This window comes from Palaemon carinicauda, chromosome 3 (genome assembly GCF_036898095.1).
Source record: "Palaemon carinicauda isolate YSFRI2023 chromosome 3, ASM3689809v2, whole genome shotgun sequence".
In the NCBI taxonomy this organism is placed as follows: Eukaryota; Metazoa; Arthropoda; class Malacostraca; order Decapoda; family Palaemonidae; genus Palaemon; species Palaemon carinicauda.
In genome coordinates, this window is record NC_090727.1 from 31,519,882 (window position 1) to 31,528,428 (window position 8,547).

Genomic DNA, 8,547 nt, shown 5'->3' on the forward strand with positions numbered 1-8,547 from the left:
ATGTATATATATATATATATATATATATATATATATATATATATATATATATATATATATATATATATATATATATATTTATATATGGATATATATGTATATAATGTACATATATATATATATATATATATATATATATATATTAATATATATATATATATATATATATATATATATATATATATATATATATATATATATATATATATATATATATATTAATATATATATATATAATGATAATATTAATAATAATAATAATTATTATTATTATCATTATTATATATATATATATATATATATATATATATATATATATATATATATATATATATATACACATATATGTACATATATATATACATATATATATATATACATATATATATATATATATATATATATATATATATATATATATGTATATATATATATATATATATATATATACATATGTATATATATATACATAAATATATGTATATATATATTTATATATATGTATATATATATATATATTTATATATATGTATATATATATTTATATATATAATTAATAATAATAATAATAATAATAATAATAATAATAATAATAATGATATTTTACAAAATATCTGCTATATATGTAGTAATTTTTTGGACTTTGAGCTATTCTTTATTGTAACTTTGAGGTTTTATGTTTCCATATAAGATGTTTTTCTGGGTTCAAAAGAGTGTGAATAAAGGAATATAATTTTTGCTATCAGTATGATATTTAAGCAATGTTGAATAGAGTTAGCGTATCTGTTAACTTACTTGTACCAGTACGTATTTTATTTTCATCTTAAAGATCTGTTGATGTATCTTAATGATACACTAATTTATTTATTTATTTTTTTTTTATCCAACTTCTTTTTTTCAATCAATATTCGTGTTTCCATGAGAGTATAACCTACTTAAAGACAATTTCTACCTATGTTTTTTCCATTTTAGTTCTCCAAAATTATTTGCTCTCCATTTTATATAGCTTTTCAACTTCTGATATCTTTATTACTTTTACTATCAGTCTTAACTAAAGAGTTTGATTAAAAAACTATATAAGTGAAATATTGCTATTTTATTCCCATTTAATTTTTTTCCAAGTAACTATATAATTAGGCTTTTTCTATTCGTGTCTTTTCATTTTAGTTTTCCAAAATTATTTTATTTTTATTTTCTTTGTTATATATAGTATTCAAATTTATATATCTTTATTACTTCATTTATCAGTCAAAACTAAAGGTTCAGTAAGAAACTATATAATTAAACATTTTCTACTCATGTCTTATCATTTTAGTTTTTTCCAAAATTATTTTCTTTCCATTTTTCTCATTTCATAGCTTTCAAAATTTTGATATTTTCATTAATACATTTATCAATGGTAAATGTATAGGCTGACTAAGAACCTCTATGATTAAACATTTTCTTCTCATTTCTTTCCATTAAAGTTTTCCAAATCATTTTCTTTCCATCTTTTTCATTTCATAGCTTTCAAAATTTCAATATTTTCATTAATACATTTATCAGTGGTAATTATAGAGATTGACTAAGAAACTTTATAATTACAAATTTTCTTCTCATTTCTTTCCATTAAAGTTTTCCAAAATTATTTGCTTTCCATCTTTTGCATTTCAAAGCTTTCAACTTTTGATATCTTCATTAATACTTTTTTTCAGTGGTAATTATAGAGATTGACTAAGAAGCTTTATAATTAAAAATTTTCTTCTCATTTCTTTCCATTAAAGTTTTCCAAAATTATTTGCTTTCCATTTTTCTCATTTCGTATCTTTCAACTTTTGATATTTTCATTAATACTTTTATCAGTGGTAATTATAGAGATTGACTAAGAAACTTTATAATTACAAATTTTCTTCTCATTTCTTTCCATTAAAGTTTTCCAAAATTATTTGCTTTCCATCTTTTGCATTTCAAAGCTTTCAACTTTTGATATTTTCATTAATACTTTCGTCAGTCGAAACTATAGAGGTTGGTTAAGAAACTAGATCATTTTTTAATTTTTTTATTTTTATTTATTTATTTTTTTTTGTGTAATAAATTAGTAGATTTCATAAACAGGGTAATTTTTATTGATGCCAAATTCTGCGTCAAGTTTCCATTTGCTGTAAATCGGATGTTGATCCACTGCTCGTTGCTTGAATCTGGGCTGAATCATTCTCCGTAGGCTGATTTTCGGCTGAAGCAATTGTCCTCTGGTTAATTCCGGATGAAGCAATTGTCCCCTGGTTAATTTCGGATGAAGCAGAATTTGTCGGTCGAGTCTCTAATGAAAGACTGGTCAAAACACTGGCCGTCGGACGAGGCTCTGCCGGACTGGTCCTCGTTCGAGTTTCCGAAGAGGTATTCGTAAGCGGCTTCGCTGCTGCGTCTGCAAAGTCCCCAGTCGGTTGGTAAGTTGCTGACGACGTGCCAGCGATGCCCTCGGCTTGTAGATGTCCCCCAGGAGGAGATCCGCCACCTTCCGTCTGGATAGCGCAGTATCCTTCGACGCCATCCTCGGAGTCCTCATCTTCGAAGGAATCCATAACGAGGGAAACGTTGTCGACCAGTCCATAAACGGAGAAGTCCTCTTCGTCGCTAAAGTCCCCGTCCTGAGATCCTTCGAAGGCCGTTAACGTCGAGGTGTCGCTGGCGTCCATATCATCTTCAGTAACGGTCTGGTAGTACCCGGTTGGCATGGCGACCTGTCCCATAGCGTTGGTATTTGCTTCGATCGCTACTGGTAACTGGAGGAGCGAGATCTTGACGAGACAACGTCTTGAGGGTAAATGGGCCTCTAATGTCATCCTGCTAGATTTTAAACCCATTGGGCAGTACCAAGGCCGTCTCGAGTACCTGGCCTGGCTTGACCCACGGGGGTACCATTCTCTGGCTTCTCTGGGAGTCACAGAGATTATAATCCTTCCCCCCTCTTCCCTGTATCATGGTTGCTCTTTATACCCAGCACGGGCTCTTGCAAGTTTGCAGGCGTAGACGTTGAGATTATTTTAATTTGAAGGCGAATAAGGATAAAACATACTTTGAGATAATTTTATTTGAAAGGTGGATTAGGATAAAATAACATAAGATGATTTTAATACCATTGGCATAAGCTATTGTAAAGTAAACGATCTCTCTCTCTCTCTCTCTCTCTCTCTCTCTCTCTCTCTCTCTCTCTCTCTCTCTCTCTCTCTCTCTCTCTCTCTCTATCTAATCAAAACATGGAACCTATTGATTAATTCATATCTCCGTCTGTCTCGATATTAAGTTTGATCTCCCTTCATTTCTGATCGGGATCTTTTGAGAGGTAATTCCTTTATAATAACAGATAACATTCTTATTATAACCTGTCTTATTTTATTGTGTGTAGAAATACGACACGTGGTTTGTACAAACAACGCTACGGAGAAGCTGCTTTATGGGGTGCGGCTGGGGGGGGGATGGGTAGAAGCTGGTTCATAAGGTGGAGTTGGAGGAAAGGGGCCGGGGTTTGGGGGGTAGGGTCTCTTGCACGAAGAAGCCTACATTTGAAGAGATGCATTATATTATTATTATTATTATTATTATTATTATTATTATTATTATTATTATTATTTTTATTATTATTATTGTTATTATTGTCATTATTGTTATTATTATAGTTGTTGTTGTTGTTGTTGTTATTTCGTGTTTCTTGAGTTTAACTGGTATAAATTACACCAACCCTTTATCTATTCCATTTAATATCGGAGACATTTGGAAGTTTCACGAAATAAATTAAATTTCTTTGCATTTTAATTCCAATATACTGAAATATATAACACTAACCTTCTCAAATTCCTGACCGTATTACTAATTTCTCAGAAGATAGATAAAAAAGACGATAAAACAACTGTATCTTAATTATTAATAAGATTAATATTGATTTTTGTGCTCTGTGATATTTAGGTTTGAGTAGACCTAAAAGTATGTAGGCCTACGAGAAAATAAAATAATTTCTTCTCAAAAACCAAAAGACTTTTCCCAGACTTGCATTAAGATGTGTTTATGAAAATCGATATTTACACAAGAAATTTATCAGTAGTATGTAAAATTAAATAACTTCAGAGTCGTGAGAATTAGTCGAAACGCCAAATACAGTATTAAATCAATGGAAATATCTTGAAAGCCGTGAGAGTTAGTTGATACGTCAAATTCGAAAGACGTGAGGGTTAGCTCACCCACCAGTGCGAATCCTAGATACGATATTTCTACTTTCAATTTCCAAGGCCATTTGACTTATGCCCCCCCCCCTCCTCCCCCCCAAATATCGCCAACGACACGGACCTGAGTCGACTTGTTAATTCCATAAAATGTCAGCAAATTGTTTAATCAATTTTAGGTTTAATCAATGTTATGTTCATATGTAAAAACTACCCATTTACCATTTTTATATTGAACAGGCTGACATGAGTCTTTCTATAGTTTATATATGAAATATCTGTTTTAATGTTGTTGATGTCTTTAAAATATTTTATTTTAATTGTTCCTTACTTCTCATATCGTTTATTTATTTCCTTACTTCATTTCCTCACTAGGCTATTATTCCCTGTTGGAGCCCCTGGGTTTATAGCATCTTGCTTTCCCAACTGGGGTTGTAGCTTAGCTAGTACAAATAATTCCTTAGAAAGTTAGACTTCATGTTCAATGTATGTGGCTTGATAAATAAAAGCATTAAATCCTTTTATAAAGAGAATACACACACACACACACACACACACACACACACACATATATATATATATATATATATATATATATATATATATATATATATATATATATTAATATATATTAGAAGGGGCCAGCGTTCGATCCCAAGCATGAGGTAGAAATTTATTTCTAGTTGAACACGATGTTGTGTTAATATTTATCCATATATATATATATATATATATATATATATATATATATATATATATATATATAATATATATATATATATATATATATATATATATATATATCCATTTATATTTTCAATTTCTTGAAGATATAGACTGGTTGTCTTATTGAATTTAAAGAAAGTTAAATAATGGATAATGTTGGTTTTTTCTGCCTTTATTTTTGTGCATATTCCCCCCCCCCCTCTCTCTCTCTCTCTCTCTCTCTCTCTCTCTCTCTCTCTCTCTCTCTCTCTCTCTCTCTCTCTCTCTCTCTCTCTCTCTTAATTTCATATATTTTGTTTCTTTATCCCCTTTCCTCACTGGGTTATTTTTTACCCTGTTGGAGCTATTTGGCCTATAACATCCTGCTTTTCCAACTTGGGTTTTAGTTTAGCTAATAATAATAATAGTAGTAGTAGTAGTAGTAGTAGTAGTAGTAGTAGTAGTAGTAGTAGTAGTAGTAATAATAATAATAATAATAATAATAATAATAATATCTTGATTGCTTTAGTAAATAAAATAAAAATATCGAATGCATGATATATATTTTCTTTATTGTGAGACGTGAAAGATATCTGGATTACTCTAGAAAATACAATGAAAATTTTGAATGAATAATATAGTTTTTCTTTATTTGAGAGACGAAGTCGACAGGTTACTTTAGTTAATACAGTAAAAACATCGAAGGAATGATATAGTTTTTCTTAAGTGTGAGACGGAAATAATATGTTACTTTAGTAAATATAATAAAAATATCGAATAAATTATATAGTTATTATTTATTGTGTGCCGGAAACAGGTTACTTAATAAATACATAAAAAAATATCGTATGAATATCTTGATTGAGGGTAAACTCGGGCATACTCTCTAATTTCTCTTCCTTCGGTTTTGTTAAAATTTTTATGGTTTATTTATTTAATGTTATTCATAAAATATTCTATTTTTCCTTGTTTCTTTTCCTCACTGAGCTTTTTTCCCTGTTGGAGCGCCTGGGGCTTATAGCATTCTGCTTTTCCAACTAGTGTTGTAGCTTAGCAAATAATAATAATAATAATAATAATGATAATAATAATAATAATAATAATAATGATAATAATGTATAGTATTTTTTCTTTATTGTTAGATGAAAACATTAGGTCACTTTAGTAAAAACAATCAAAATATCCAATGAATAATACAGCTTTTCTTTAGTTAGAGACGTAGAAAATATCTGGATTGCTCTGGAAAATACAATGAAAATATTGAATAAATAATATAGTTTTCCTTTATTGTGAGATGAAATCAATATGTTGTACTTTAATAACTACAACAAAAACCTCCACCAAAAGCTCGGATTATAACCAGCCCTGTTGTGAGAGACAAATGTCCGCTGCCAACTTAAAAAAAAATGGATTTGGAAAGATAAGATCCAGACTAAAAGGTTGACGGCCGAGTGAAAATCTCATAGGGATTATAGCCTTATAATCCGTTCAGCGACCAAGTCACCAGCAATTAAAATTGGAGCTATTTTTGAAAGTTCTCTGTTTCCCTTCTGGATCAAAAAGAAATGTTTGAGAAACGTGGCTTAAATCTATGAGGAAATTGATAGGGTATTGTAGCTGTTTGGCTGTTGATAATAATTGCATTTGAAATAAGCACGTAGGTATGATATGATAGTTATTAATCATCCATTTGTTGCATATTTCTATTAATGATTTCTATAGATTGGGTAGTTAGCTTTCAGTTTTTATAGTAAATTAGTTTAATCTAATTGTTACAATTATGTGTATACTTTACAAATGTTACAATTATATGTACATCTTATATATACTGTTGCAATTAAATGCATACCTTATATACTAATGTTACAATTATATGCATACCTTATATAATGATGTTAAATTATATGCATACCTTATATACTGATGTTACAATTGAATGCATACCGTATATACTGATGTTACAGTTATATGCACACCTTATATATTTATGTTACAGTTATATGTATACCTTACATACTATTACATAATTTTGCTTGGTTAATTTTATAAATGATTTGAGTAAATTAAACATATGTTTTTATTTGATTAGGGTATTTTCGTAATGACTTCATTATTATTATTATTATTATTATTATTATTATTATTATTATTATTATTGTTATTATTATTATTATTATTATTAGTAGTAGTAGTAGTAGTAGTAGTAGTAGTAGTAGTAGTAGTTTTATTATTATTATTATTATTATTATTATTATTATTATTATTATTATTGCAAGCTAAGCTACAACCTTAGTTGGAAAAGCATGTTGCTATAAGCCCAAGGACTCCAACAAGGAAAAATATCGGGGGGTCTAATTTATTGCAAAGCTATAATCCAATATATTTGCTTTTATGATCTACTACGAAATAGATAGAGCCAATTATGAAGAGAATATTTACTTGACGTACTGAGTTCTTCGGCTACTCAGTTCCTCGAGAATCTTATATTGAAATTATTACATGTTGGAGATTTTTCTAAAATTCAATTACAGCGAAATTTGAGTACTTTCCTGTTATTGCCCCTCCACTAATTTCCGATATAACCCCAATATTTTTTTTTAGGTTTGGTTTGAATTTTATCCACCTACAGAAAATTATAACCTAAAAAATAGTATTGGGGTTATATCGGAAATTAGTTTTGGGAAAATTACAAGAAAGTACCGAAAGTGCTTTTTTGTTGACCAGGCGGACATGAGTCTTTTTATAGTTTATATATGACATATTTGTTGTTGACGTTAATAGTTTACATATGATATATCTCTTTTGACATTACTTTTTTTAGAATGATTTATTGTTAATTTGTTCTCTTCAGTTATTTATTTCCTTATTTCCTTTCCTCACTGGGCTATTTTTCCCTATTGGAGCCCCTGGGCTTATAGCATCTTGCTTTTCCAATTAGGGTTGTAGCTTGGATAGTAATAATAATAATAATAATCTGTTTTGAAGACGGGGACTTTTCGGTTCGTAGACTTGTAAATTTGTGTATAACTGTAACATTTTTTTAATTTCATTAATTTTCTTTTGTTTATCATGATAGAGTACAGATACATGCTTAATTGGTATTTGTTGTAGACTCTTGACTAAATTTCCTTTTCATTAAAATGTTTATTTTCACCAAGGTATTCGATTACAGATAAATGTTTATAAATATTGGTTGTGGAATATTGCCCACATTTACGATAGAGAGCAATTGTTGGACGACGAGTATAGATGATTTGTTAAGACATATTTATTATGAAACAAACGATGACAAAGTTAATTTTATCATTTAAATGATAAAATGTAGGGAGAAACATTTTATCAGTTATATATATATATATATATATATATATATATATATATATATATATATAATATACATATATATATATATATATATATATATATATATATATATATATATATATATATATATATATATATATATATATATATATATATATATAACAAAGCTCCCATGCTTGAGATTCAGATACATTTATCAACGGTTAGGTAGCAAGCTAATGTAAGCATTGCGTTCACATACATACCACCTAGTTTTAAAATCTGGTTACCTACTGTATGTCGCTCGGGACAATACCAAAATTGCAGGGGGGAATCCAGATGT